This window comes from Geotrypetes seraphini, chromosome 9 (genome assembly GCF_902459505.1).
Source record: "Geotrypetes seraphini chromosome 9, aGeoSer1.1, whole genome shotgun sequence".
NCBI classification, from domain to species: Eukaryota; Metazoa; Chordata; class Amphibia; order Gymnophiona; family Dermophiidae; genus Geotrypetes; species Geotrypetes seraphini.
Window position 1 is genome coordinate 57229903 of NC_047092.1, and position 15383 is coordinate 57245285.

General features: G+C 52.4%; 1 protein-coding gene across 6 annotated transcripts in view; it reads left to right on the forward strand.

The window, feature by feature from the left end:
• The window catches only part of IMMP2L (inner mitochondrial membrane peptidase subunit 2), a 983007-nt gene that overhangs the window by 25716 nt on the left and 941908 nt on the right, over positions 1-15383 (forward strand). The window contains exon 1 of one of the 6 annotated variants that reach the window (XM_033958071.1): positions 7656-7776. The exons of the other annotated variants lie outside the window; for them this stretch is intronic. The gene's annotated coding sequence lies outside the window, so the exon portion shown is untranslated. Of the gene's footprint in view, positions 1-7655; positions 7777-15383 lie in introns of those variants that run through there. 6 annotated transcript variants of the gene reach the window in all.

Here is a 15383-nt window from a genome sequence, read left to right on the forward strand (position 1 = left end):
CACTTTTAGCCAGGCTGTAAAATGACAGCATTTCTTATTTTTCTTATTGATGGCCATGTGCTACTTTCCCTATTATTGCATAAGTTCTTACCACTACTAATCTGTCAGTGTGGTGATTTACCTGCACTAACCTGGGCACACCTGCTTTCTACTTGCAAACATATCCCCCTCCTGTGCTTAAAAATAAAATCCAATTTTCAGCACATGTTGTACAGTACCCACCATGCCTGAGCTCCTTGACCCCCTCCCTACTTATTTTCTATGTATGTTTGATTAGATTGTAAGCTTTTCTGAGCAGGAACTCTTGAATGTTTTAATGTACAGTGCTGTACACATCTAGCAATGCTATAGAAATGATAAGTAGTAGTAGTTATAGTGATTCCACAACTACCTTGGGACACTTTTGTGCATTCCACGCAGTGGCTAGTAAGGGGCAGGGGGCAGTCTACCCCAGGTGCCATCTTGGTGAGGGCGCAAGCACTCATCCTCCTCTCTGCCCCTCCCCCTGCCGTGAGTGCGTGCTGCTTCCCTTTCCCTCAAACCCCCCTCCCCCCAACATATCTCTGTAATGTTCCTGGTGTGAGCAGCAACCTCCAAACTGCTGTTACGCCAGCTCTTCCTCTGTTGTCACTTCCTGGACCCAAGCCTAGGAAGTGATATCAAAAGAAGAGGCACGATGGCAGGTTGGGGGTTGCTGCTCACGTCAGGAATGTTACAGAGGTACGTGGGAAAGGAAGCGGCGTGTGTGGCAGGAGGGGGCGGGGAAGAAGCATGTGGAGGAGGGGGTGGGAGAGGGGCATCATTACCCCCCCCCCCCCGGGGGGGTCACATGATGCAGCCTACCTAGGAGGACGTTTGTGTGGAGAGCTCCTGCCCCGTCCCCTCTCAAATTGGCATTTTTACCTGCTTTCCGGCTTTCCTCTGAGGCTTCTTCGGGTGGCTTGCAGAGCATAAGCTGCCGCTTCCCTCTGGGTGCATCGGAGATATTTGCATACCGGGCATGCCTATAAAATCGGCACGGGGGACCCGGGAAAAATCTTTGTCTACCCCCTCCAAGATGGCGGCGGACCAGGCCACTTTCACAATTCCGGCCGGAGTTTGGATAACTGACATCACAAAGTCAGTTTCGGCTGCTCTGGCGGATCGATTGAATAAAATCCAATCGGCGGTGGAGGAAATGAACGAAAAATTCGACTCCCATACTCGGCGCCTGAACGAAGTGGAGCAGCGTGTGTCCGACCAGGAAGACACGTGCGTGAGCATGGCGGCGCAGGTGTCAGCACTACAACGGCAAACCCAGGAGCTGGCTGCACAATTAGACGACCAGGAAAACCGCAGCACAAGGAACAACTTGAGGTTGGTCGGGGTCCCAGAATCTGTCACTGAGGCGGCGCTGTATGAAATCTTCAGCAAATGTCTGCCTTCTGCCCTGGGAATGGAAGGGGCTGCCTCACAATTTGCCTGTGAACGGGCTCACCGCGTTGGAGCGCAGGTTACTGGAGCCGAGAGACCGTGTGTGGCTATTGCCCGCTACGCAAATTGGCGCGAGAAAGATTCGCTGCTCTGAGCGTTCCGAAAGGTAGGGGCCCTGGAATATGAGGGATCCAAAGTGCTAGCCTTCAATGACTACTCTATCCGGGTGGCAGCTTTGAAGAAGGCCATGTCGCCCTGCTGCACTGATCTACATAACAGGGGGATCAAATTTGCTTTGGTGTTTCCAGCCTGCCTGCAAGTCTGGCATGAAGGTCAGACCCACTCCCTGACAACGGTAGAGGAGGCTCGGGCTTTCCTGGCTAAGCTACCTGCTTGACATGGTATTCCTGCCCGTTCCAGTACTGTTCTTCTGGGGCTGTTGGATTGCCTGGCGATAACTGACCTGGGACTCATACCGCTGGGTCTGGGATAACTTTTCCAGATTGACAGTACTGGACATACTGGATTTCTTGCTCACTTATTTGGACAGCGGTGAAAGGGGGGGGGGGGGCTTTGGTGCCCCTGATTATTGCCCTTCTTCTAATTCTCTCTCTGAGTCCTTTAACAACTGGGGACAGTAAGGGCACCTCTTACCTTTGGCCCTGCATTGCGACCTGTCCCACCCGCTGAGGTTTATTACTCCTGGAACTAGTTGAACCCTTTATACTTGTCATTAGCCCAGACAAATTTGCTTGTTTCATTTACCTGTTTGAATCTGTTGCATTTTGGTGTTGGGGGGGACACAGTTGAGGGGGTCGGGGGGGCCTCCGGGTAGGCTGGGGATCTGTTTCTGGGAGTGCATGTTGGGGGGATGGGCATGCTGAAGGGGGAGGGGGGTGGTGGGAGGGGGGTAATGTTGGGGGGAGTGAATGGGGTATGTATGTGGGGGTGGGGGTGTGCTTGGCTGGTGTGTGTGTGCTTGGGAGGGGGGAGAGTAGTGGATTGCTGGATTCTGTGGGTACTTTCTCCAATGGGGGCTGGGCCTAGCTGGGGGGTCTGGTCTCTTTTTTCATTTTCTATGTCTACCTTACGGCACTATCGGTGGCTCTGTAGGCTACATAGCTATGGTTAATTTGACAGTGGTGACTCTTAATGTTGATGGTATCCACTCTCCTATTAAACGAAAGAAAATCCTTACGTGACTTCGGCAGCGTCAGGTGGATATTGCTTTCCTTCAAGAAACTCACCTTACGAGTGCTGAACATGAGAAGCTGCGCAGGGAATGGCTTGGGGATGTGAGGTATTCAGCCTATAATGGCCGTCAGAGAGGGGTGGCTGTCCTGGTTCATAAAAACCTGCCGTTACACATTCACAAGACAATTCAGGATAAACATGGCAGATATATAGTGGTCGCTGGGGACCTTTAGGGTTTTCAGTTTCTTTTTTGCAATCTGTACGCCCCGAATGTTTATGACCATAGTTTTTACTCTGGGCTGCTGGGTATCCTGGCACAATTCCCTTCTTACCAACTGATTGTGGGAGGTGATTTTAATGTCACAGCTGATCCTGGGGTTGATTGTTCTCCTGCCAGGCCGAGGCCTTGAAATCACGAGCAGCGAGGTGTGAATTTCTTATGTAATCAGTTGGTGGTGGTGGATACTTGGAGAGCCCTCCACCCTTTTGATCAGGAATTTACGTTTTACTCTCATCCCCATTCTATGTATTCTAGACTTGATCATGTTCTGGTATCCCAAGCCCTCTTTCACCGCGTGGACAGAACTTCTATTGAGGATACTGTCTTGTCGGACCATTCCGCAGTCCTGGTGGCCATAGAGGTCACGGAGCGTAGGGGCGATAAATCTTGGAGATTCCCGGCTTCTCTTTACAGCGACCAGAAGTTTCGAGAATATCTGAGAGACAGGTGGGTGGACTATGACTTGTATAATAATACCTCTGATGTAGATCCGGTGGTGTTTTGGGAGGCCTCGAAGGCTGTGCTAAGGGGTCATATTACCCAATATGTGGCTGTGCGGTGGAAACAACAGGAGGAGAAATTTCTTGCACTGACGGGGCAATTGGCCGAGCTCCGCAAGCGTCACCGTGCGACACTACAGGGACCGGACGGTCAGCAGATCCGTTCTTTGCGCTCTCAAATTAATGAGATACTGGATGCTAGGGCTCGACAGGATATTTATTATCAAAAATTTCACCTTTATCGATGGGGAGGAAAGGCGGGCAAACTCTTAGCGAATTTGGTCAGGCCTTACCGGAAGAAGCAACTTATCCGTGTGGTTAAGAATTTGAGGGGAGAGACCCTCACTCAAGACTCTCAAATCCGAGCGCAGTTCGTTGACTTTTATAGTGCACTGTATGCGAGAAGGGACTTCACGATAGAAGAACGGGATCGCTTCTTTCAGGATTTGCCCATTCCGCGGTTGTCCGAGGCTCAGACGGAGCAGCTGAACGCTCCCATCTCGCCGGAGGAAATCCGGATGGGGATTAAAAAATTAAAACTTTCTAAATCGCCTGGTCCCGATGGTTTTGGTCCGGAATATTACAAACTTTTGCCTGATTTGCTTGTACAGCCTTTGGGTGCTTACTTCAACTTCCTTTCCACTACATCGGCGGGCGTTTCACACAATCTTGCCCATATTTCTCTGCTCCCGAAGCCGGGAAAGGATCCCTCGCAGGTTGGCTCATATAGGCCAATCTCCTTATTGAATCAAGATGTTAAGCTGTTGGCGTCTATCATGGCGACTCGGCTCAATGTGTTTCTCCCTCAGCTCGTTGAGGCTGATCAGGTGGGATTTGTTTCTCAGCGTTATGCATCGATGAATCTTTGGAAGGCATTGACGGCGATCCATGAGCATAGGGGGAGAGGGGGTACATTCGCGATTGTCGGGCTCGATATGGAAAATGCTTTTGACAGCATTTCTTGGCAGTACCTTTTTTGGGTGTTGCAGGAGTATGGCGTAGGTGGGACTTTCCTTGCCTGGATTCGGGGGCTCTATACGGAGCCGCGGGCTCGGCTTATTATTAATGGCAGCCTCTCACAGTCCTTTCCACTCTGCCGGGGCACTCGCCAGGGCTGTCCCCTCTCTCCCCTACTGTTTGTCTTAGCTATAGAACCGCTAGCTATTAAGATTCGTACCAGCCATGCCTTGCGGGGCATCCGCATAGGTAGGTCGGAGTGCCGTATTATCTTATTTGCGGATGACATTTTGCTATTCCTGGACTAGGCCCCCATTCATTTGCCGGTGGCGTTGCAGATTGTATCGGCGTTTGATGTTCTTTCCGGTCTCCGGGTGAACTGCACGAAATCGGAATTATTACCTCTATCGGGGCTTGGGTGGGAACCTTGGCACTCTGGCTTGCAGATCCCTCCGGTGACAGCTCCTATGAGATATTTGGGTATCTACCTGCACCCGGACCCTGGGGTGATGTACCAGAGTAATATCTTGGCTGTACTTGATAAGATTCAGGCTCTGTGTCACACGTGGCGAGATCTTCCGCTATCCCTCTTGGGGAGAGCGGCGCTCATCAAAATGATCTTATTGCCTAAGCTACTGTATCCTCTCCAAACGGTGCCCTTTTGGATTCTACAGCGTGATGTCCGAAGGCTTCGCTCTCTTTTTTCTGTATTTCTTTGGCGTGGACGTACTGCACGTATTGCCTATGTTAAGTTGACCCTTTTTAAGCTTGAGGGAGGGCTCGGACTTCCAGATATCCGTGCCTATAACGTGGCGGCTTTAACGCGCTTTATTCATGAGGGAGTGACGGGATCGGCCAGATTTTCTCCGCAGGGGTGGCTGGAAGGTTGGAGTGCACCTTACACTTTCTTGAACCTTCTGCATTCCCCGGGGGGATTGAGGGGTGACTTGGCTTCTAAAATTCGGTTCTTGCGCCCTCTCCTCCAGGCTTGGCGGTGGTGGCGTCAGGCGCAGACGAGATCTTTCCGTGCATCGCCATTTCTGCAACTGCAGGGTAATCCGGACTTTTTACCGGGGGCAAGGGGATCCCCCTTTGCCGATTGGGCGGTTTGGGGGGCCCTGACGCTCGCACATCTGATGGATGTGGATACGGGGGTATTTGATTCTTTTGCCCAACTTCAGGACAGGTGGAATGTACCCAAAACTCACTTCTTTGCTTACTTACAGGTCCGCCATTACTTTCAGAGTCTTTGCTCGCATTATGGTGCGGAGTGGTTTTGTGGACACCTTGATGTGTACTTATTACGTATTCCGTCTGCCCTGAGCTCTGTCGCGCTCTGGTATCGGGTGATGCGCTCGTCTGCGTCTCAGGGGCATCTGACTTTGTTATGCGATGCTTGGAATAGGGACTTGGCCTCCAACTACACCCCTGATTCTTTCTTGATGCTGTTTCACACCCTTCATGCTTTCGTGAAATCTGCGGCCTGGCAGGAGACCCAATTCAAAATCCTTCATAGAGCTTACATTACTTCAGCCCGGGGTGCTCAGATGGGTCTATGGGAGGAATCTACGTGTCTTAAGTGCAGTGGGGCTCTAGGGACATTCCTCCATTCTTTTCTGGAATGCCCTGAGCTTTCTTTATGGAACTCTTCCATTGCGCAGCTTCGGCTGGTCCTCCAACGCACTATCGATTGGGATTATAAGACTTTGTTGCTCGGTAATCAGACTCTGTTGGAGGAGCAGGGCCTCACGGTTCCTCAGAGGCACTTTATCTACCTGACTTTGCTGACCGTTAAACGTTTGATCTTGCAATATTGGACTCAGCCAGGGGCTATACCCCTGGACTGTTGGATACATCAAATGCATGAGTTAGCCCACTTTGAGCTTGGTTATTACAAGCACTCTAACAACCCTGAGGTACTGACCTACCTGGCCTTATGGCGGGTTTATTTACATCTGCCTGTAGTTTCCAGCATGGGGAGTTCAGGGGGGGTGGTCTGGCTGATGGGGGTATGGAAGTAGAGTATGTTTGTGTGTGAGATTGGTATGCCTGTTGTCACATTCCTATCCCTAAAGCTCGGCTTGTGCCAGACGTGCCCTTAGCTAGTCCTGGCCAAGCCATACAAAGAGCCAACCACGGGGATAGGGTTGTGACCAGGAATAGGGAAAAACCTGCATTTCCCTTTAATTCTGAGATAGCTGATCTCCAGGGAGTAGAAGCCTTTGGGGATAACAGCCTGGAACAGCCTTTGAGGAATTCTACTCCCACTGCTAATTCCCAGCTGCAGGAGATAATTAAAAATCCTAAGAGAGCTAGGCAGAAGGTGCAGGCAGCCCCTCCTCCTCAGAGTACAGGAGCTTTTTGCATTCAGGAAGGATAGGCCAGACACACTGGGATGGGAAGCTTCGGGTAGAGAGGCACTGGAGGACCTCAAGAAAACCTTATGCACAAACCCGGTGCTTAGGTCCATTGATTTATCCAAACCCCTGATCCTTCAAACTGATGCCTCAGGCACAGGTCTAGGGGCCATACTGAGTCAGGAAGTTCAGGGGGTGAACACCCGGTATTATATTTAAGCCGCAAGCTTCATCCCAATGAGAGGAATTACGCGACCGTGGAGCTGGAATGTCTGGCTGCTAAATGGTCGATGCAGAACCTGGAACATTATTTACAGGAGCGTGAGTTTACCCTGGTAACTGATCACGCAGCGCTGAAGTGGTTAAATACGATGCGGAATAATAACTCCCGTCTCACCCGTTGGTATTTGGCCCTTCAGACATTTCGGTTCAGGGTACTGCATCGGCCAGGGCGATTGAGCGTGAATGTGGATAGCCTGTCTAGGATGCAGGAAAGTACAGAGTCAGGTTTGAGATCTCAGGGCGGTCATCCCTTAAAGGTGAGGGTATGTCACAATCCTATCCCTAAAGCTCGGCTTGTGCCAGACGTGCCCTTAGCTAGTCCTGGCCCAGCCATACAAAGAGACAACCACGGGGATAGGGTTGTGACCAGGAATAGGGAAAAACCTGCATTTCCCTTTAATTCTGAGATAGCTGATCTCCAGGGAGTAGAAGCCTTTGGGGATAACAGCCTGGAACAGCCTCTGAGGAATTCTACTCCCACTGCTAATTCCCAGCTGCAGGACATAATTAAAAATCCTAAGAGAGCTAGGCAGAAGGTGCAGGCAGCCCCTCCTCCTCAGAGAACAGGGCGTGTTCGCCTCAACATATTAGAGGCTGCTCTGAGGAAGAGACAGGCAGTTTACCCTGGGCCAGCCCAGGAAGGGGTCTCACAAGATTGCTCTCCTGAGTCTCAGGACATAGAGATGGTGGATACAGCCACTAGCCCTGTTGCCAGTACTACCAGAACTAATGGACTGCCAAGAGCATACCAGCTTGCCTGAAGATATTCCCATGGAGGAGAGTTAAGTGGCAGGTATGGGTAGTTTGTTATATGCCTAAGTTAAATTCCATTTTTGTCTGCTGCTCAGTGAATGTGTTTCTCTTGAGAGAGGAGTGAGACTTGTGCTGCACTGCTGGGTTAATGCAGGAAAGAAAGAAAAAAAAAAAAACACGTTTTTTTTTGTGTTCTGAACTTAATGGTTCTGCTCTAGTTAAGTTCACATTTTTGAGTTCTTACAAAGTGTGGGACTGTGAGGGAGTAGTATGTGGGGAGAAACCACTTGACATCCTGGTTGGGATTGTGGGGCCATTTGTGGCATTCTGTGTAACAGAAAGTATATGGTGGTTTCAGCTACTCCCCTCCCCCGCCAACTCCTGTTAAGTTGGTTGGGGCCAGGCCTGCCTTATTCTGGGGCTTGGGCACAGCACTGCATGAAAGTGATACTAGCGTTATTAAGTAACTGCCTGGTGCTGAAGGCAGCTGTATTCAGAACTGTTTGTTTACCTACCTGGATTACCTGCAGGAAGGTGAGGGCTGAGACAGGATTTTTTTTTTGTCAGCTCTATTTTTGTTTTAGACTTATTTATTTTGTTGCGTGGAGAAAAGACTGACCTGAAGCCTCCCCTCCAGTGTATCACCACAATAAAGTGAGACTTAATGAACGTTGAATTGACTCTTTTGGAATCTTTATCCATATTGATATTGAACAGTGACCAGCAGGACTTCCTTCCTTTATGGGAAGCACGCCGGAGTAGCGCTGTCGTGAGCGTGGACCGGGGCCACACTGATTTACGGCACCGGCCGCGCTACACTATGCGGGTGCTTAGTCAGATTTTGGTATGGGGATTTTTCCTGAGGGGTTTGCTTGTTTGTTATGTGTATGAAAACACAAAATTTTGGTGGGGTTGACCTGAGGGCCATAACATTTCTGCTTTGGACTATGCGCAGCAGTTTTACTGGTTGTGCTCTGCGCTTCTATTTTGTTTATTGTATTGTATTTTCGATGATCATTGTTTTATTTTCTTCTCTTGTTGTATTCTTGGTCTCTCTTGTTGACTCATCAATAAACATATTATCCCAGGACAAGCAGACATATATTCTCACATGTGGGTGACGTCATCTACGGAGCCCCGATGCGGAAGCATTTTCAAGCAAACTTGATTGAAGATTTAAGTTTGCTCTGCTGCTCCACGCATGCGTGCCTTCCTGCTCCACTAGGGGGTGCATCCCCTCGTGGTCTCCAGTTCAAAATTTTCCGCTGAGCCTAGAAGTCGTGTTTTTCAGGCTCTGCCCCAACTGCCTTTCAGCACCGTAATTTTTTCTTGTTTTTTCACGATTAAGTCGCTGTGCGCGAATTCTTTACCTTTTAACTTGATTCCTGCTTCCGGGTCCCCGTGGCCGCGTGGCTAATCGAGCCGCGGCTACTTTCGATTTAATGTCCCGGCCTTTGACCGGCTTTAAAAAGTGCACCCGGTGTGAGCGGCTACTTTCCCTCACAGATCCGCATCGCCGGTGCATTCTCTGCCTGGGGGCGGCTCATCCAACCGACTCCTGCCCCCAGTGTGCTACTTTCCAGAACCGGGCCCTCCGTCGAAGAAAAGCCCGCATGGCGGATCTCTTCACCCCGGACCAACCCTCCACCTCGGCCTCGAGGTCGGCCACGGCCTCGGCCCCGGCCTTGACCTCGGCCCCGGATACCTCAGCATCGCCTCGAGACTCGACTCCGAAGTCCTCGGGACAACAGAAAGCCTCGGCCCCGGGTAAGTCCCCTCTTCCCTCTTCAGGTTCCGTAACATCGAAGAAGCCAGCCTCGGGGACAACGTCGACGCAGGGCGCAAGCCCCATGCTTACAGCCCCGGCTAAGCCCTCCAAGCCTTCGGGCCGTGCCTCCACCACACGGGAATACTCTGATACGAGGTCGCCCCCGGTGGAGTGCACCGAGGCAGTGGACATGCCTTCGATGCTGTCCGTGCCCGTCTTCCAGGACCTACTCCGAGCGATGATCACGTCGGAGCTGTCCGCTGCAATGGCCCAGTTTCAATCGGCCTCGACCTCGACCCCGAATGTGCCAGACCAGCCTGAGCCTCGCATCGAGCAACCTCGAGGAAAGGTGCGCAATCCTCGCCGCATCCCATCCTCCTCGGACTCCTCGCCAAGGCGCCCGAGACGTTCTCCCTCCGCAGACCGCCGAGGGGCAAAACGTCGGGCTAAAACGACAGAAACCTCGAACCGCTGTACCTCCAAGAAGGCCCGAGGTTCACCAACTCTACGAGGCCGTTCTCCCACACCTCGTACGGGACCACTAAGGGTGGCTGAGTTATCACTCTCCAACCCGCGCATCCTCCAAACCCCCCCTCGGACCGGAACCCCGACCCAAGGTCGCAGGTATTCTCCGAGGGAGTCCTGATCGAGGTCACCGATTCGACATCGATCGGTACCCCGAACCCCGGCATCGTCTCCGAGGGGCTCCTCGAGACACCGAAGATCCACAACCCCGGAACACTCTCACAGTGCTTCCCCGGCCTCGGAGCATGGATCGGAGCAGGAACCTCGATATTCGAGGGAAGCCTCCCCATCCTTCTCCACCCGACGAAGGTCTCGTTCACCGACCCCGCACGGGGCCCCGGGAACATCTCGCCCATCCTTCACTCGCTTTGTCCAGGACATGGGCCACGCCTTGGACTTAGACCTCCAGTCCGACTCCAGATACTCTAAGGAGTACCTGGCGGAGCTGGATATGCCATCACTGCCCAGAGAGTCCCTTCGCTTACCACCTAACCCGGTACTCCAACAGGCCTTCTTCAGGAACCTGGAGACCCCCTACATGGTCACGGCCGTACCCTCCAAAATGGAGGCCAAGTACCGCACAGTACCCTACCCGGGATTCGAACAACCACAGCTCTCCCACCAATCGCTGCTAGCAGAATCCTCCCTGAAAAAGGCTCACCCATCCCGGGTCTCAGCAGCGGTCCCCCCAGGCCGAGAAGGCCGAACCTTGGACAAATTCGGCAGGAGACTATATCAAAACGCAATGATGGCCTCTAGGGTGCAAAGCTACACTTTCACCTTCACATCCTACCTCAAACACCTCATTGGACTATTGAGAGCCTTTGAGACTGACCTACCGGCCTCCCGGCAAGGAACGTTCGGCCTGCTTTTGGAGTCCCTCTCCAACCTGCGCCTTCATCTATTCCACGCGGCCTACGATGGCTTCGAACTCTCCTCCAGAGAGGCAGCCTTTGCTATCGCCATGCGCCGACTGGCTTGGCTGCGCCTGGTCGACATGGACCCCAACTTACAGGACCGGTTGGCAAACCTCCCCTGCGTGGAAAAAGAACTGTTCGATGACACTATCGAGGCGGCTACAAAACGCCTCTCCGAACATGAACGCTCGTTTGCCTCCCTTGTCCGACAAAAGCCCAAACCGCCCACGTCCAGGCCATATAGGGCCCCTCCGCGCCGCTACCCACAAAAGTCCACCCCTGTCTTCTTGCGGCCCCCACCCAGGCGCCCGCAAGCCCACCACTGGGCCATGCCCAAATCCCAACCGCCTGTGACCACCAAACCATCCCCGTCCTTTTGACGGGACACGCGGAAGGGGGCGGGCCCCCTCCGCCATAGCCACAGGCCTCCTTCCCATCGGGGGTCGGCTCAAAGCCTTTTACCCTCGCTGGGAACAAGCCACGTCGGACGCATGGGTCCTTGGCGTGATCTCATCAGGGTACTCTATCAACTTTCGGGCCATTCCTCCGGACAACCCCCCAAGGAATTGCCCTCCCAACCGGACTCAGCTACCCCTACTCCTCTCCGAAGCTCGAGACCTGCTTCGCCTGAGAGCAGTGGAGGAGGTTCCCCCCGACCAACGGGGGAAGGGCTTCTACTCCCGTTACTTCCTGGTACCGAAAAAAACGTGAGACCTACGTCCAATACTAGACTTGAGACGCCTCAACAAATTTCTGGTACGGGAAAAATTTCGGATGCTCTCCCTACCGACACTCTACCCCCTGATCGACAAGGGCGACTGGCTCTGCTCCCTCGATCTCAAGGATGCGTACACACATGTCCCAGTGCACCCCGCTCACCGCAAGTTCTTGCGTTTTCAGGTAGGGGACTGGCACCTACAATACCGAGTCCTCCCCTTCGGCCTTGCATCATCACCGCGGGTCTTCACCAAGTGCCTCGTGGTGGTCGCAGCAACCTTATGCTCCCAGGGCCTCCAGGTATTCCCCTACCTGGACGACTGGCTAATCAAAGCCCCGTCCAGGGAAGGGGTTATCTCAGCGACCCAACAGACTATTACCTACCTACAAAGTCTGGGGTTCGAAATAAACTTCCCAAAATCCCAACTACGCCCCTCGCAGTCCCTACAGTTCATCGGGGCCACGCTGGACACGGTTCGCCTCCGTTCCTTCCTCCCCCCTCCGCGCCTAGAGGCGTTAGTAAGTCTGAGTCGAAGGATCTCCCTGCTGACCTCGGTATCAGCTCAACAGATGATGACTCTCCTGGGCCACATGGCCTCCACCGTCCATGTCACACCCTTCGCCCGCCTCCATCTGAGAATCCCTCAATGGACCCTGGCATCTCAATGGCGTCAAGACCGGGACCCGATCGACCGTCCCGTGACAGTAACTCCTTCATTGCAACGATCGCTCCGCTGGTGGGCCGACTCTTCAAATCTTTCCAAAGGTTTGCTTTTCCTCATCCCACCCCACAGCAAGGTACTCACCACGGACTCGTCGGAGTACGCTTGGGGAGCCCATCTGGACGGCCTACGCACCCAAGGGATGTGGTCAGCACAAGACCGTCGCTGCCACATCAACGTACTAGAGCTTCGGGCCATCTATCTCGCAGCTGTAGCTTTCCAACATCTGCTCCACGACCGAGTGGTTCTCATCCGAACCGACAACCAGGTAGCGATGTACTACGTAAACAAACAGGGGGGGACAGGGTCTTGGTCCCTTTGTCGGGAAGCCCTGCGCCTCTGGAAATGGGCAATCTCCAACAACACCTTCCTTCGAGCGGTGTACATACAAGGAGAACAAAACTGTCTGGCGGACAGACTCAGCCACCTCCTCCAGCCACACGAGTGGTCACTACACTCTCAGACCCTACGATGGGTGTTCGAAAGGTGGGGGATGCCTCAAATAGATCTGTTCGCATCCCCTCACAACCACAAGCTGCCTCTCTTCTGCTCCCGGATACACACCCCGGACCGGCTCGAGGCCGACGCCTTCCTCCTCGACTGGGAAGGAAGGTTCCTGTACGCGTTCCCGCCGTTCCCTCTGATACTGCGGACGCTTGTCCACCTGAAAACAGTACAAGCCACCCTGATCCTGATTGCCCCTCGCTGGCCACGCCAGCCGTGGTTTTCCCTTCTACTTCAACTCAGTGTCAGAGATCCACTGCCTCTGCCTCTGTTTCCCTCTCTACTATCACAGGGTCAGGGTTCACTGTTACATCCCAATCTTCAATCTCTTCATCTGAATGCTTGGTTTCTCTCCCCCTGACTGCTCTCCCCGTGTCTCAATCAGTCAAGGAGATATTGGAGGCCTCTAGAAAAACCTCGACGAGAACCTGCTACTCCCAAAAGTGGACCAGATTCTCAACCTGGTGCTCCGCCCACAGCCAGGACCCGGTGTCGGTCCCCGTCCCTCTGGTCCTTGACTATTTACTTCAATTATCTCATTCCGGCCTAAAGACCAACTCCATTCGAGTACACCTCAGTGCGATTGCGACCTTTCATCAGCCCCTGGAAGGGAAAGCCCTCTCGCTCCATCCCTTAGTCTCTCGCTTCATGAAGGGTCTGCTGAACGTCCACCCCCCTCTCAAACCCCCCCCGGTGGTTTGGGACCTTAACGTGGTTCTGGCTCAACTAATGAAACCTCCATTCGAGCCCCTAGACAAATGCCATCCAAAATTCCTCACTTGGAAGGTAATTTTCCTACTCGCGCTCACGTCCGCCCGGCGGGTTAGTGAGCTACAAGCTCTGGTAGCGGACCCACCCTTCACGGTATTCCACCACGACAAGGTGGTACTCCGCACCCATCCAAAGTTCTTACCTAAAGTAGTGTCTGATTTCCATCTCAATCAGTCCATTGTCTTACCTGTGTTTTTCCCCAAGCCCCACTCTCACCCCGGAGAAGTGGCGCTCCACACTCTTGACTGCAAGAGAGCGTTGGCCTTTTACCTCCAACGCACTCAGTCACACCGGAAAGTCCCACAACTGTTTTTGTCCTTCGACCCAAACTGGTTAGGTCACCCAGTTTCCAAACGCACCTTGTCCAACTGGTTGGCCGATTGCATCTCCTTTTGCTACGCTCAGGCTGGTCTCGCGCTGCATGGTCGAGTAACGGGACACAAAGTCCGAGCGATGGCAGCCTCCGTAGCGTTCCTCAGGTCCACACCTATCGAGGAAATCTGCAAGGCTGCCACATGGTCTTCGGTTCATACCTTCACCTCTACTACTGTCTGGACTCACTGTCCAGAAGCGATGGCCGGTTCGGCCAATCGGTACTGCAAAATCTATTTGCTTAAATTGCCAACTTCCCTCCATCCCTTTTCGGTTAGCTTGGAGGTCACCCACATGTGAGAATATCATGCCTGCTTGTCCTGGGATAAAGCACAGTTACTTACCATAACAGGTGTTATCCAGGGACAGCAGGCATATATTCTCACAACCCGCCCACCTCCCCGAAGTTGGCTTCTTGGCTAGTTAAGTGAACTGGAGACCACGAGGGGATGCACCCCCTAGTGGAGCAGGAAGGCACGCATGCGTGGAGCAGCAGAGCAAACTTAAATCTTCAATCAAGTTTGCTTGAAAATGCTTCCGCATCGGGGCTCCGTAGATGACGTCACCCACATGTGAGAATATATGCCTGCTGTCCCTGGATAACACCTGTTACGGTAAGTAACTGTGCTTTTTCAACCCCCCCCTCCCCCGGTGCCTCTCACCCTAACTACAACACTGATTCCACGATAGTGCCTTTTTAACCCGTGGTAAGCACATGTTAGTGTTTACTGCAGTTTAATAAAAGGACCCTGTAGTCTGTTCCTTGTCAGTTTTGTTATTAGGGACGTGATTAGGGTTACCAGATTTCCTCTTTAAAAAAAGGAGGACATGTGGTCCTTCCCTGTTCTGCCCCAGCCCTGCCCCACACGAACTTCAATTCTCCTTACCTGCGCTCTGGGCTGCATCTAGAGGGTCTCCACGCATGCATGTGATGTCACAGAGGCCCTCCAGCTGCAGCCTCAAGCTTGGGGCCTTTCATAATCCAGAGAAACTGCCGACAAATTTGTTCCTACTTGGGGCCATGATGTTCATTCCTACCAGAACAGCTGGCCTTGGTCACATGTGCAGAACACAGATAAATTCTATGCAAATATAGGACCACAAACTAAAAGTCCTAATATACCTAAACCAGACCTTGAAATGCCAGATTGTGTGCAGTCCAACACCAGGGAAATAATAAGAAATACATTTTTTCCTGAACAGAGCAAAATATAGACAACAGATGTAAATTCTGAAAACTGACACATTTCAATCACTAAATTGAAAATAAAATCAATTTTCCTACCTTTGTTGTCTGGTGTTTTTATTTTTCTACTCATCTTTTCCCAGTCTCTGGTTGTACTTCCTTTTA